Source organism: Colossoma macropomum, unplaced genomic scaffold (assembly GCF_904425465.1).
Source record: "Colossoma macropomum unplaced genomic scaffold, Colossoma_macropomum, whole genome shotgun sequence".
Lineage (NCBI taxonomy): Eukaryota > Metazoa > Chordata > Actinopteri > Characiformes > Serrasalmidae > Colossoma > Colossoma macropomum.
Window position 1 is genome coordinate 16,100,220 of NW_023494809.1, and position 16,884 is coordinate 16,117,103.

Below are 16,884 nucleotides of genomic sequence, written 5' to 3' on the forward strand. Positions count from 1 at the left end.
CAGCTAGGGCAGAAACATGTCATACACTGCAATAATGCAGCATTTAAATATATTAATTTAGGAAAATAATCATATCATTCTACTAAGATGTTTTGTTTATTTCACATTTTATTCCTTTCCTTTTGCTGTAATTTGAACACTATAAAGTTGGGGCAGTAGGAGAGCAGTGCACTAACTGCCTCCCCTTTAAACTCCAACTACGAGCACAAGGCCTTAGACATTAGATTAAAGTCAACCTGAAATACTTAGTTCATCAAATCTTCATGGTATGGAAGAAAAACATGTTATGATTTCTCAGTTATGTTACCAACATACATAGGAATCAGCCAGTCATGTTTTGATTTATAATGGATGGAACCAATTTCATGAGAAAAAGCATCATTCTAGTCTAGGGCTGAATGATTGTTTTTATATTGAAATCGCAATTTGAAAGAGAGCAATTTTTAAAATCGCAAAAACTGCAATTTTAATTATATGATCCAACAATTGCATGATTCAACATTGTCTTAAGTTTTAAGTGGGGAAATTTAAACTAATAACATAGAGCTCATGAACTGGCAGTCTGGCGCACTACAGTCAGTGTTTCAAACCTCAGACCTGAACAAACATACGGGCCGGCCTTCACAAAAGAAAAGAATAGAAAATTAATGTATAAAAAATCACAATCACATTTAATTCACAATCGCAATATTGGTAATAAAAGTCAGTATTAGATATTTTCCTCAAATCAAATACTTTAGGCCTTCTGGCAGTTTAGTGAGATACGTCCCTGACTGTGAATAGAAGCTGCAGTCTAACCAGGTCTTTGTCAGTTGTTAAGAATGGAAAACAGCGGCGGCAGCTCTATGCCAAAACTCTATATTGAAAGAGTCACTGTAAAACTGATACATATGTTACCATCAGTTACAAGCTTCAAATGAAGCATATAGAATGTCTTTTATAAGCTTTAAATGATCGTGTTTAATGTAGAATGACCCGCAAATGTTCATGTGAATCACTGTTAGCTCAGAGCTAACATACTATTAGAATCCCACAGGGGTCCTACCAGAACTAAGCAATATTGTATAACGTGTGTCATTTTGAAAATAAAATGGACTTTTTTCTTACCTTGTTAATTCATGAGCTTATATTAAGCGTGATTCATTATATTTCACTTAACCCCTTAAATGGCCATAGCCCACCAGCAGGCCCAAAGTTTTATTACACACTTCTATAACCTAAGAATCGCTCAGTCAGTTTGCACTGAAATCCCTGTAGTAACTGAATAATAAGCCTTGGTATGTAATAAGCCTGGGATTTTAAGGGGTTTAAAAACTAAATTCTTGTTTTCCTTTAATCTATCAAAATGTAATGATTTTTGCCCCACCTCTAAAACATCATCTGATTTTTGATGACATCATCATGCACCAGTAAAATAACAATCTTAATTCTCTACAAGGTGAAGTATTCCTCTTACAGGGTTTGACTTTTTATATCAGATTGTATCTGTACAGATTGTAAAGTTTTTCTCTGTTGCTTTTGATATGTTAGTTCATACTTGTATTTTGGAGGATGTCTGTGTGGCACTCCCCAATTTCGGCACATGGTTAGAATTATTCTTAAACATACTTTGTCAAAAACTTTTGAATTTTTTTTTGTCATTATGTCATTGTTTATATATTTTTATATCAGGATAAGAAAAGGACAGCTGCTGAGATTTTTTTGTCTGGGGACTTTTGATTTTGAATATTTTGTATAAAAGAACATATTATGACCTGCAGGGCAGGATTCTATAGTTCAGTAATGTTCATCAATATAGAATTGGATTTCAAAAACATTAAAGCAATTGTAAATAATAGTATATATAATTATAATCTTACTTACGCGTTTTTATATGGTCACATATAATGAGGAAGAATTGCTCATTTATACTACAAACATTTGGTATTGATGTACTTTTTTACCCAATGCATATTCTACATAGCATTTTCTCACATGATGTTGTTCAATAAATGTTTTGTAATAAAACTTCAGTAATCCCAGGCATGGGTAGTTTTTTTTTTTCATTTAAAATATGTACACAACTGAGCATGATTATATATCAGAAATATATAGTGCTTAGAGAGGCAGAAGTGCCAGAAATGGGAAAAAACAGAAAACTGTTAAACAACAAGCCTAAAGTTAAAAGGAGCAAAACAGAGCAACAGCTTGCCAAGCTGTGGAGGAAAAGCTACTACATTTCCCCATATATTAATCAGTGTTTTGTCCACTTAAAGCAAAAGCTGGCCAAAATCGGTTTTAAACTTCCCCTTTCTTACTCCAAACTGATCAGCCAGGACTGTTTGAATTTTGCTTCTTTAGTTTTAGTGCTGGAGCTATGAGGCTAATGTAGTTAACAAGTAATGGAAGCTTAAACGCCACCAGCTAGCATTGTGCAAACTGCATGCCAAAATAACATACTGTTATTCAAGGTGTTTACTTTGCTAATATATTTTAGTTCATGTTTATAGATTACAGTGTGCCACGCAGTGTCACACGTGAGGACTCACTTAATCAAGTCTATTTGTAATTACTGAATGACTCCACATGGTTTGAGAACCTATGGAGAGGATTTAGTGCTGAAAGGGAATCATTACAGAAGAAAAAACATGAAGTGCAACACACACTTGATGTTACTTTTCAGTAGCAACATGCGGAACGTGCCACAATGAAAAGCAAAACCCCTATTACACTGTTTTCATGCTGCTTGACCTTTATACTGAAAAACAATACATGAAGATTTGCATTTCAACAATAAAATGCTGATTTGGTGTCCGAATTTAATCAAATTTACAATCATGAAATGTGATAAATACATAACTATATTTCCTTCCACCGCATGGCCAGTCAAGCAACATTAAATCAATGTATTGGATTTTTGCTTTTCATTTTGGCACATTTTCCACATATCACTGTTTAAACATAATCCTATGTGTGCATTGCATTTCACTTGTTTCACTGTAATGATTGCATTTAATACTCTTTTCTAGTTTAGTAATGCACTCTTCCACATAGTAAGATCTTACACATCTCTCTAGGAAATGAATTAAAATTCACTCTTTTTACCAATCTCTAGGCAAAATGGGCACGTTTTCAGATTTACAAATATGCATATTGTAAAGTATTTTAGATGTATCCTGAGCATAGTTACAGTTGCTAGACTATGAAGGACCAACTGGGTGAACCAATTTGCTACAGCGCCACCCTGAGGCAGAGCAGTGCTGCAGCTCTAGTTAGTTCAGAATACCAAAGATGAAGTTTGCTAATTCTGGGTGAAGCAGCTAAACAATGACCTTCCCCTGAATTTGTGTTTCAGCGTCTATTTTTCCCTAACAGATGAAAGATAACATGATTATCTATAAACATGGACTAAAGGGTATTATTTATTACATTTGGCGTAACTCTTTAAATCCTAACATACAGAAGATCTGTAGAATAGAAAGTTTACATTATTGAGTTTTGCAGTTCAGTAAGGAGGGCAGCCTAGATCTAACATAACTATTAGGTCAAACCCATAGAGTTCAGGGCACTGAGTTAAATAAAACAGCCAGCTTGTTTCATCACATAGCTCAGTCACATGTGGCATTAGAATTACAGTTCCACATTACTGCACTCGGTGGCCCTTTGTGTTTCCTGCTAAGCCATATCATATAAGACCACACTGCAAGACTGACCTCTGCTGACCTCTACTGAGCTTTCGTTCATGTTCAGTCAAAACACTGACAGCAGGGTTGCCAGATTTTTAGTTTCCAGCCAAAAAATGTTGAAAAACCCACCAAAATTCATGAAAAAATGGCCAAAAAGTACACATCAGAAATGGTCATTTTAACCATAATATGAAATAATACATTATTTATCTAACATGTCATTAATAATAAACATCAGGTTATGTTAACCGCTCATGTTTTGCTTACAAAAATTTGCGGATAAGTATTAGGGTTGTCACGAGATGGCACTCTCAGACCTCTAAACAAATGTGTTTATTGTATTACTGCTACAAAAAGCTTTTTACATATAATTTTAGATTACATGTTAATCATCTAAGAAGTGCCTGGACAAAGAAACTATACATAATTTCAATAAAGTAATTGAGCAAAGCAATGAGCAAAGCAAATTAATAACAATAAAAATATTTCTTCCTCATACACGTTTTTAGAACTTGTTTATCTTTATAGGCTCTGCTGAGCAGGTCACAATTCCATTTTCCTATTAAAGCAGAACTCTGTACAGTCAGTAATGCAGAGTAAACTGGATGATGTACACTGTGTTGGGCTGAACTCTTATCCATTACATCAATAGACTGGGTACATTACAGGGTTATTATAGTTCTGAAATTTTCCTTAGTTTTATTTTCATTTAGAATTATATTTTGGTTTTTGATTTTAGTTTAGTTTCAGTTTGTTTGAAGGGATGTTAGCTGTTTTAGTTAAGTTTTAATTTAGTTTCAGTGTTAGTTTTTCAGTATTATGATGAACACTGTGGGAGTAGGTACTTGCCCACTCAAATTTCAGCTGCATTATTAACTAATAGTATCGATTGTATGTTTTTTATAACCTGCCAAAATCACAACAAACCAGCCCAAATTTTGTTCACTTGCCAAAGCCATTTTTCTCCCTAGCCAAATCCATCCGACTCAGCCCAATTTTGTGGGAACCCTCCTAATCTGGCAACACTGACTGACAAGTACTGCACGGCCTTTCATAGATTTGAAGGAGAAATTCTAATTCGATTTTTCACAGTTTCTGCATTATTTAATTATTACAATGTAAACAAAATCACAACACAAAGTTTGATGTGAAATGTGCCATTCCAGAGAAACTAGAGTCAAAACTCTCCACAGCGTTGGTGATAGGAACTAGACATCTGAAGAATTTATTGCCTCTAAAAATGTCCTTACATGAAAAATATTACAAAAAATATACCACATGAATGACAAGCCTCATCTCAGCATGTCTCCACTTAGGTATAGATGTGCAGAAATAATTGCACATCATTGGGCATTTTGGCCTACAATGGAGTTTAATACGCTATTTGTCATGTTCTGCAGGATTCTGTAGAGCAGCTTTTCAGAATTTCATGTTTTCATTCATCAGTTCACTGACTACAACACCCAGCATGCATTATGCAAATACATCATATGACCATTGGGAATCTTTGTGGAGTCAACCAATTCTGACTGCTAGCCACCAAACTATAGGCTTATAAATACAAGAAAGCTAGCATTGTGGAATGCTAGCTTTGAATAAAACTGTAAAGAAAACAGCGATTCTACCTTTATTCAGCATAAAATGAACACTATGGATGAATTTTTACCCTTTCAGTCAGAGAAAAGGAGCCAAACTAAGGTAAGATATCTAGATAGCCAGGTAGCTCCTTACCAACTTTAGCTTATAGCTTGCTATCCTTTCTGTTAAGTAATCCCATTTTGAACGGTCCTCAAAAATTCAACCTAAAGCAGTTGTATTTTGCAGACATTCCTCCCACCTTCAAGACACGTCATCAGAAGGGAGGTTTTCTCATCTTTAAACAAGAAATCCTTGCTGCACCACTTAGTGCAGCACCACTGTAGGAGGAATCTAGGCATGTTTACGTCATATGTGATGTGATGGTTACATTTTTCATTTTGGTTGGAGTGTCCCTTTAATGCTAACACTTAGCTGGTATGATCACAGCTAAAATCTGCAGAGTTGCATTTATGCACACTGTGTAACTCACTCTTGTCACTGATTCCAAACAGCCCCAAACCGTGCTTTATTTTTATTTAATGTTTGCACTCTTGTATTTATTTACTGTGTTGACCTCAGCGTTAGACATTGGGCTGTTTGTGACGCTGCCTCAGAGCTGTCAGCACTGAGCTGAAATACTGTAGCGGCTTAAAGGTAATGTCTGCCTTTTCACTCCGGCCTTTACTTTGGCATCAGCATTCAGCACGTGTTTGAGGTGGAAAGTGCTTTTTCCCCTCACAGCACTAAAAATATCACACATGCTCATTGAATATATTTCATGTGGACAGAGAAGCTACTTTTGAATTTTAAAACGTTTACTCAGTCTCCCCCAAATGAGACATTATGCATGAGTTATTCTGGCTCTTTATGATATTTAGCTTTGAGCTTTCTGACAAATCTGAGTTACTGTAGTCATTTGAAATATCCTTTAATTACCACCTGGATCTCTTTTTCCTGGCCTTTGAAACAGCACTTATACTTGTTTCCAGAAAACCTGGTACAGGATGAATAAGAACTGAAGTAAGCTATTGAGTTTTTACTGTCTGACATCTGCCAATATGTTCAGTCTGAATATATGCTGCATGCAGTGGGGAACCTAATGACTCCTGCAAAAGACATTCATCTGCAATTTTTAGTTCATTTTTATTTAATAGAATCATCATGTCTGTTGTATTTAAACTCTGCAAGCATTGTATTAATAATAATAAGTTTTGGTTAGAAGCAAGTTAAAATCTTGAAATGCCTAACAAAACATTATCCAATCAGAATAGTTTTCTCTTCGCTATCTAAGGAGATGCACCCAAGCGAGCTCTCCCATTGGTTAGGACTTCAGAAGCTGCACTGAAGGCCTTACACTTCAGATTGACTACCAACATAATTAGGAAGTGATAGAGAAATCCACCAATCATGCTTTGGGACCAGTTTTTTTAAGAAATAAAGTCCCTGTTAAAGCCGTTGCAAGCTTCAAATAAAACATTTTTACAAGCTTCAGATGTTTGTGTTTAATCTGGAATGGCCATAAAATGTTCATGTGCAAGAGCAATAGCTTAGTGCTAACATATCATTAGAAATCCCACAGTAGTACTAGCAGAAAGTAGCATTCTTGCAGGGCTGTCTTTTTTCTTGTTTTTTGAGTTTTGATATTTATGGCTCAAATTGAAGGCCTAGATATAATAGTCACGGTTCGCCACTGACTATATGTACATACAAAGATGGCACATCAAAAGTAAAGTGTGAAAAAAAAAAATCCAAAACAGTGGACCACATTTAACACAAGTGTAAATGAAATGTGTTTCCGTTATCCATATACAATTACGTGAGCAAAAATGCGTCTGCTTAGTGCTGACTAGCAAGTTAGAGAATAAACAAGGCAAAGAAACATGGACGATATATGAGGCTGGGGTTCCCTAAACCAAGTGTCTTCTTGCACTCCGGGCCAATGAGCATGTCTAAGCCGAGCTTGTCAACTCTTATCGTAAAGGAGAAAAAATGAAACAAAACTAAAATGGAAACAACATGTGTTTATTTGATTTTACGTGGGAACAGTACAATCAGATCTCGTATGACCAAACTGGGGACGCATTTTAGTGAAAAGTGTAAACAGAATCCAGGCAAAGTACATCTAGATGCGATCCGGACACAAAACACATGGTAATGCAAGGTGTAAACAGTTCTACAGTTTCTCATTAGGTTAAATGAATAACGCACTTTAAATGTAGGTATTGTGATATAAACTGAGTCGTGTTCCACAGTTTCTCATTAGGTTGAATGAATAAACTGAAATTTGTGGGCGGAGCTTAGAGAGGTCAGTTGGTTGACAGTTTAAATGGTCTCTCTCTTCATTAACATGTCTATCAGTGTTTCTCTCTCTATGCATTTGATGTGATACAAAACACAAATGCATCATTCACTTTACAGAACCACATGTAAAGTTTGAGCACACAAAAGCATTTACTGAGTGGAGTTACGTTGAGAGTAATGTAGCATCCTGTGACTGGACGTCAGAAACTCTTACAAGCCTTGGTTTCAGGTGTGCACCACATGTAAACCCTTCTTAAAACAAGCAAGCTGGAATGCTAATGGGGCCGAGTCCAACTTTTGTGAAAACTGGGGCACGGCACAGTGAGTTCTGTGCTGAGAGCCATGCTAGCATACAGGCTAGGTAAGTAGTATTAGCAACCATGCTAGAAATTTGAATTTCTTGCTAATTTCAATCGAGAAGATAGAAAATGTGTACATTTTCACCCACACTAGCATGGCAAGCTATTGAAAGCCAAATACATTTTCAATACTGCAAACAACGTTCAGTTCTTTATTTGAACAAGCTAGCATATCATGGAAAACCGAATTTCCCTTGCTTTTTTTAAAAATAATGTAGTGTGTAAACATGGTTAAAATTTCAAAATGTGCTGTTCACTCTCCAGTCCATTCAGTCAATGAAAGCTAAAGTGAAAAAACAGTCCAATTTGAATCCATTGTTTCTGTAATGTCATGAGAACCATCTCATTTACATATATCTACCAATTCAGCCTACAGCAGGTTAGCCCCACCCACTCATGCTCAAGTTCTAAGGAATGGAGGGCAGCCAATCTGAACTCATTTGCATAAATGCTTAAAAACACAGTAACAAAAACATCCTGTTTAATTCTGAGAGATAAAGAGAGGTCATGTAAAAATGAATTCTGGCTGTTTTAGTATATAAAACCACACAAATATTGTATGTGGCCCTTAAGGAAAAGATAAAATACAAGAAAATTGTAGTATATGGCCCCTTTACAGTACATATTGTGGTGTAAATATGAAATCTGTAAAATCTCAGAGGTAATGTAACAACAACAAAGACTAAAAAATACAACACATTATACTGAAATGTGTGCAGTAAACTTTTTCAGTGAGAGGAAAATAGGTCACGTAAGAGCTGAACGTCTTCAGGCAGGTGGAGCTTCACAGAACTGCAGTGTTTAACCTTCTGCTTCATTAAGCACACCTGATTTAGCTCTTCAAAAGGCCAAAACATTCAGGAGCTGGATTCAGTCTTAGAAAGACAATATTCATCTGTACAGGACTCGAGCTTAGACTCTTAAAGGAACGGTTCAGTGGAAAATCAAATTCACACAACACTCCACTTACTCCAGATGCCATTTATCAGAAAAAACATTTTTGGTGTCCAAATTTTGCTTCTTCAGTAATAAGCTAGAGCTATGAGGCTAATGTAGCGCACAAACACTAAAAGTCAATAGTCACCCAAATGTTTTCCATAAATGCATCCCCAGAACTTCTTATTTCACATCAAACCACTCTGAATGATTTTGTTTACATCCAAACCACTGAACTGTGCAGAAATTTTGAAAAGTTGGTGGAATTCCTCTTTAAGCCTGTAAGGCCTAGATACTGTGTGTGTGTGTAGCCTGTGTTTGATTAGATTTTCACTTCAGGGCCCCCCCAAGCTCACACACACACACACACACACACACACATACGGTTTAAATTGCCCGTGCAGCTCGCTTGTGGTTTTGGGCCCATAGCCACGTTGTCCCCCATTTCCAGAGTCACAGCTCTACACACAGGGGTCAGGCAGTCTCATCCCACGTCATCACTGACCTTTCTGTGTTTGGAGAAGTTTTTTTTTTCACTTTAGCTCTTTCTTTTTTCTGCGCTGTGTAAGAAACAGGGGGGTGAAAGAGCAGCTTTGTTTTACTGAAGCTGCTCAGCTGAGCCGCTGCGTTCCCGCCTGCGGCCACCAGAGAGCGCCCAGCCTTCAGCTACATCACTTTAAAGGGGAATTCCATTGCTTTTTCAAAATTTATGCAAAATTGAATGGTTAAGATGTAATACCTTTAAACGTTTCTTTCATTAGTCTCTGCTTCATGACCATCTAAAAGCATATGCTCTTAAAAAATAAAGGTTTCTAAATGATTCTTGGCTTGGACATACATTTCTAAAAAAAAGTGGTGTAGAACCTTTACGTTGCGTAGAGGTGCTTTACATGTTTTTAAGAAAGGTGCTTCACCTGCATTTAAAAATATGGTCTGTTAAAGAACCATTCACTGAAAGGTTGTTTAGATAACCCAAATGAGTTCTTCTGTGGCATCGCTCCAGCGAATGTGACATCATAACCCATTCACCCTCACTGAACATCATGCTTACATGAATACAAAACAGATTTTTTTTCCGATAGTTTTAAGAAGATTTTGGCCTAAAACATATGTTAAGAATCCATTCATAGTGGAGGGGTACATACAGGAAATTGTGAGGCAAAATAGTCCCCAAAGTAAACATACTTTTTCAGATTTATGACTATTTTACCATCATCAACATTACATATATAACGGTTTTGGATAGTAAATGAAAATGGCTGTATTTGTGTTGTAGACATTACAACCCCTGGTTCCTATCACCATCACTGTAAAAAAAGTGCATCTACAATGAACTATTTCACATGAAACCACTTTGAATGACTTTGTTTACATCTCAACTACTGAATTATGCATAAATTTTAAAAATCATTGGAGTTCCCCTTTAACTCACACAGTCAGTAATTAATATACAATCCTACAAGAGCCGGTTCACTTTTCTGTTACAGTTAGTTCATTTAACTCATTCATACTCAACAAATACATTTAGCATGATGAGAAAATTGGCACATTGTGTTACTCCTCTCTCTCTTTCTCTCTCTCTTTCTTCCCTGTCTTTCTCTCTCTTCCCTTTCTTTCCATCTTATCCTCTCTCTCTCCCCCTCTCTCCCTTTCTTTTTCTCTTCTCCTCTCCCTTTCTGTTTCTCCTCTCACTGTCTCCTCTCTCCCTTTCTCTCTCTTACCCTCTCTCTTCTTCTCTCATTCTTTCCTCTTTTTTATCTTTCTTCTCTTTATCTTTCTCTTCCCATCTCTCTCTTCCTCTCTCTCTTTCCATCTTCCTTTCTCTCCCCACTCCCTTTTTCTTGCCTCTCTTTCTCTCTTCTCCTCTCCCTTTCTGTTTCTCCTCTCACTGCCTCCTTTCTCCCTTTCTCTCTCTCTCTCTCTCTCTCTCTCTCTCTCTCTCTCTCTCTCTCTCTCTCTCTTTAATGATAAAGTAAGTGACAAAAACTCACTTTTGGTTTGGTGTAATTGAAAATGTTTTTCAGATTTCTGCACATGCTCAGAACATCCAGATTTAAAATTTGGATATGAGTTAATCGTTTTATTTCCACATGTGATTCACTATTAAATCAAGCTCCATAATCTACTGCCCTGAAAATCACTTTTAAACTGACAGCTGTAAGGCACATTTACAGCAGCCGTCAGAATTTGAATGTTTTTCATAATCTTAATGACATTTTGATCTAAAAGCTTGAAATTTGTTTCTAAGACAAATATAAGTGGTGAATTTGACACCTCTGTAGTCATTTATTTCCAAAACAAACATTTTCAATGAAAGTGAAGGAACTGAAGCTGCTGCATATGTAGAGAGCCCAAGCAAAATCAGCACCACAGCACCCTCTGGTGGTCGCTTTCTGTGCTTGCTGTCTGCACTCACAACTAATTCAAACCTTTCGTTAAAGGGCCCATATCCTACATTTTTCCCCTGTTGTCCACTTTTAATGTGTGTGGGTTCATGTACCAAAAACAGTCATACTTCATGTTTCTGAGTGTTTTCCAGCCCCTCTTTATCCCTTAGAATAAAATAGGCTGCTTTTAAGACTGATATATGTAAATGAGCTCTGTTCCAATTGGCTGCCCTATATTGGCTCACATTCAAAAAGCAGTCTATTTCTTAACTTCAGTGCGAGTGGGCAGAGCCAAACTGCTGTAGGCTGAATACGTGGATATTTGTATATGAGATTTCGTGACATCACAAAAACACTGAATTCAAAACGGGCAACGTAGTTTTCACATATGGACTGTAAGTTCTAGTGACTAAATGAACCTTTGAAATTTTATGAATGTTTACAAACGACTTCAAACTTCAAAAAAGCGAGGAACATGATGTCAACCCTTTAACAGTCCTTTCATTATAATAATGTTCTTTAAAAGCAGTTACAGTAACTTTGTCCTTTATTTCCCCACATAGGAAAACAAAATGTTACAGTGTCTCATATATTCAGTCAGGTGTCATCAGTGATCCATAAAAATAAAAGACATTTAAAAAAAAAGAGAAGAAATATCACCTCACCACTTTCTCCTTTCCTCCCTCTCTCTCTCTCTCTCTCTCTCTTTTTCTTGCCTCACTTTCTCTCTTCTCCTTTCCCTGTGTCGTCTCTCATTCTGTCTCCTCTCTCTTTCTCTCTTCGCCTCTCTCTTTCTTCCCTCTCTTTCTCTTTCTCTCTCTTCCCATCTCTCTCTTCCTCTCTCTTTCTTCTTTCTTTCTATTTCCCCTTCTCTCTTTACCCCTCCCTATCTCTCTTTCTCCCTCTCTCTTTTTCTTCCCCCTCTTTCTCTCTTCTTCTCTCCCTTTCTGTTTTTCCTCTCTCTCTTTTTCTCTTATCCCCTCTCTCTTCTTTTCACTTTTTCTTCCCTTTCTGTCTTTTTATTTATCTTCACTCTATTTCTTTGTCTATTTCTCTTTTTCCCTCTCTCTTTTTCTCTTTTTCTCTATTTCCCTCTCTTTTTCTCTTTTTCTCTCTCTCTTTCTTCTCTCTTTCTCTGTCTTTCCCTCTCTTTGTTTCCCTCTTTCTCTCAATTCCCCTCTCTTACTTTCTTTCTCTTTCGTCCCTCTCTTTCTCTGTCTTGCCCTCTCTTTTTCTCTTTCCCTTTCCCTCACTTTTTTCTTTCATGTCTCTCTTCTTTCTCTCTCTTTTTTCTCTCATTTGCAGCACTTACAAATAAGATCACACAGAAGTGGCACCTGAGACTTTATCAGTGGTGAACGAAGACTATTAGAGCTAGGCCTTCAGTTCAGACCATAAATTTCAAAACGCAGCCAAAAATCAAGAAAGAAGCACCTCTATAATAATGCTAATGTCCGCAAGTGTCTAATTGTACTGTAGCGTGTTCAGGAAATGTTGACATGTTAGGTTTAGGTTGGTGTTCTTCAGCACTTTTTCACTGGGTTTATTTTGCTAAGGTCTCTTATTGAGAAAGAAACTCTGCTTATGCACGGCGTAGCCGTGGCCAAAAACAGCTGAAAAACAAAGCACCACAACTTGTGCGAAGCTGTGTGTTTTTATTAGCAGTGAACACTACAGTATGTTAGCGCTAAGCTAATGCTGCATGTGAACAATTTTTGGCCATTCTAGATTAAAAAGCTTTTGAAAGTCTTTACATATATTTTATCTGAAATTTGTTTTCACAGTCACTGATGTATCTTGAACTCCCAGAAGGTCTAGAGTGATGTTTTTTGGTTCCTGCTATAAATCGAAGTGTGATTGGTTGATTCCTCTGTCACTTCCTAGTTATGTTGGTAGTTAAAATAACATGCAAGGCCTTCAGTCCAGCTCCTGAAGTCCTAACCAATGGGAGAGCTCACTTAGCTGTATCTACCTGGATACCACAGAGAAAACAATCCTGATTGGATAATTTTCTGTTGGGCGTTTTGTTTCTGACCAAAACTTGGAAACAAGTATACTTGAAACAAGTATTACTGCAATACTTGCAGAGTTTAAATACAAAAAGCATGATGATTCTATAAAAGATGATTCTACAAGCAGTTGGACATATAGTGCACTTCATATAGTGAACAAATTTTCTTGAAATATTTACTTATTATCTCAAAAAAATACTATTTTCCTCAAAATTTTGACTTTCTCTTTCTCACATCCCTTCTCTCTCTCTCTCTCTCTCTCTCTCTCTCTTTCTCTTCACTTCTTTCTGTTTCTCTCTTCCCTTTTCTCTTTCTTTCTCTCTTTATGCTCTCTCTCTCTCTCTCTCTCTCTCTCTATCTATCCCTCTCTTTCTTTTTCTCTCCTTCTCCCCCCTCTCTTTCTCTCTCAAAATGCTGAAATAATGAGTTATTAAATTTCAAGAAACTACGTAGTGATTTTCACATAATAATAAACATATTACATCATTATTTTACATAGTAAGTCAAAATTTTAAGAAAATAAGTCATTATTTTGACATACTAAGTCAGATTTTTGACATACTATTGCCTGATTCAGAGAAGAGGAAAAGACGCTGATGAAGGGCTGGAGGATGACTGTGCATCTGTGTATCAGATGAGCTACAGTCTTTCACTGAACAGCAGCAAAGTGGAGCTTAAAGTAAGGGGTTTCTGATAAAGTGGCCGGGAATGAGTAGCAATGTTGTCACTTCTTCTCTTACACTGAGTTAAAGCCATCTTCAGAGAAACCTGTGGCTCTAACAGCTGACTTCAGTGCTGAGTGTGAACGGTTTGCTCCCATTTCCATCAAACCGGACCCTCAGACAGACGCCATGTGTTTACACCATTCACTCTGTTCTTAAATTACATCTTAAATAAACACACACACACACACACACACACACACACACACACCCACACCACACACACACACACTTCGCTGGTTGGTTCACTCTGACAGGACGAGGACGGGAGTGTGCGTGTGTGTGTGTGTGTGTGTGTGTGTGTGTGTGTTGTACGATGGGATTAAACAGACAAAGCAGCGCTGACAGCTTCATAACTGGAAGAGACCCCCAGGGAGAGATGACAAACAAGCCTGGCTTTTTATTCTGAGGAAACATCCGGAGATACCAGCAGACAGAAGACAAGAAGAAAAGGATAAAAAGAAGAACAACAACAAAAAAAATCAGAATCAGGGCTGAAAAAAGGACAACAAATTAATAAATAAAACAAAACAAAACCAAAAAAAAAACAAAAAACAGAAAATCAACCAGACTCAATGACCTGATGCTATTTTTAAAATAGAAATTTAGAAATGATGAAATAGCCCATCCTTGGACAATCAAGGATGTGAAAATGTTGTAAAGTAGGGGAGAAAATGGGATATGATTACATTGGGATGTTTATTTCTGTTTCTTTTTCTTAGATTAATGAAAATGTTTGAAAAAAAACAGGAACAGAACCAAAAATGGACAAACAGATACATGGCTGGAAAAAGGGCCAAAAATAAACAAAAACTGAATCAGGGACTTTAAAAGGAGAAAGGGAAAACAACAATGACGAAATAATGGAAAAGGGGACAAAATAACAGAAACATGGAAAAAACAGTAATGGGGACAAAAAAAAAACAAGACTAAAAATGGAAAGGGGGACAAAATAACATAAACAAGGTGGGAAAACAAAAACACTGAGCTTTCACTGTCTTCTTAAAGTTAAACAATGAAAAATTACACTTCTCAGTGTCAATCAAGGAGAATTCCAGCAATTTTTCAGAATTTCAGCATTAAACAGTTATTCAGAGTGGTTTGAGCATTTAAATATTACTGACTATTCATACTGAAGCTATAAGGAGTGTTTCAGCTTGGACTGCTTTTTGAATGAGGCTAAACACAAGAAGACCAATCAGAACAGAGATCACTTACATATATCTGTATTGAAGGTACAATAACATAAACAGGCTGTTTAATTCTAAGGGGTAGAATTGGTGCATAAAACCACATAAAATGTTGCAAGGGGGCTTCAGGGGAAAAAAATAAATACAAGGAAAAGGTAAGCTATGGGCCCCGCAGTGGATACGTTTAAAAAAAGTACGGAAACAAAGTTAAGGTCTACATTTTAATTTACAATTATGGATTTTTTCACTTTTCACTCTGAAGAGAAATGTTTAAAAAAGGAAATACTTAAGGCCAAAGTTCACTTAAGATGTTTTATGCAAGCGGCCACTGATCCTTATTCACATGCAGAGTGAAACAGTTTGCTCTCAATGGTTGAATTCTTATTTTACATATTCATCCCAGGTGCTATAAAAAATAGAACTATAGCTTTATATATACATGTAACATACATGGGCGGCATGGTGGTGCAGTGGTTAGTGCTGTCGCCTCACGGCAAGAAGGGCCTGGGTCCAGCTGGGCAACCAGCGTCCTTTCTGTGTGGAGTTTGCATGTTCTCCCCGTGTCTGCATGGGTTTCCTCCAGGTGCTCTGGTTTCCTCCCACAGTCCAAAGACATGCAGTCAGGCCAACTGGACATGCTAAATTGCCCCTAGGTGTGAGTGTGTGTGAATGTATATGTCTGTCTGTCTGCCCTGCAATGGACTGGCGACCTGTCCTGGGTGATTCCTGCCTTCTGCCCAATGGCTGCTGAGATAGGCTCCAGCAACCCCCACGACCCAGAAGGATAAGCGGCTTAGACAATATGTCTAATATATATATATATATATATATATATATATATATATATATATATATATATATTTATATATATATATATTTATATATATATATATATATATATATATATGTATATATATATTCTTAAATACATATATTCTTAAACAGTTAGACTACATGTTAATGAATTTTTGGCAAAGTGCCGAGCCTCGACCCATTTTTGCTCATTAAGTATTATGCCTTTCCTCAACGCTACTTTCATACTGAAGCATGATTATATTGTTTAGGGTGTTTTCTCAACATTTCACAATGTTCCTAGTCTTAAACTGCCCCTGTCCCAACTTTTATGGAGCATGTTGCAGGTGTAAACTTCAGAATAAGCATGTATTTACAAAAAAACAATAAAGTTAATAAGATAAAACATTACATTACATATCTTGTACTGTTTTTATTCAAAAATAAGTCAATTTATAAATCACTGCTCTATGTCTTTATTACCATTTCACATACTGTCCCACTTTGTTTGGAACTGTATTTGTAGTACAATTAGCTTGAAAACTGTAGGAAGATGTTTCAGGATGTTTCAGGATACTTGAAAAATAAAATAAAGCTACTCTTTTTATTGATGTCGTTTCCATCAGAGAGATAGAAGCAGATTTTGGAATGGAGAACAAATGAGCAAGCGAATGAATTAATGCAAACGCAGTGAAATCAATAAAAACAGTGAGCTTGAAGTTGTGCAAAATAAAATAAATGTATAAAATGTGATGTATTGTAATAAAAGATACAGCATGTATGGTTTAAATACTAACATTAGTCGTGATTCAGTTTTACATGACCATTTTATAACCTCTGTTTATCCCTTAGACTTGTTAGAGGCTGTTTATGTTACTGTGCCTTTAAGACTGATATATGCCAATGAGCTCTGTTCTGATTCACTGCCCTGCATTATATCTC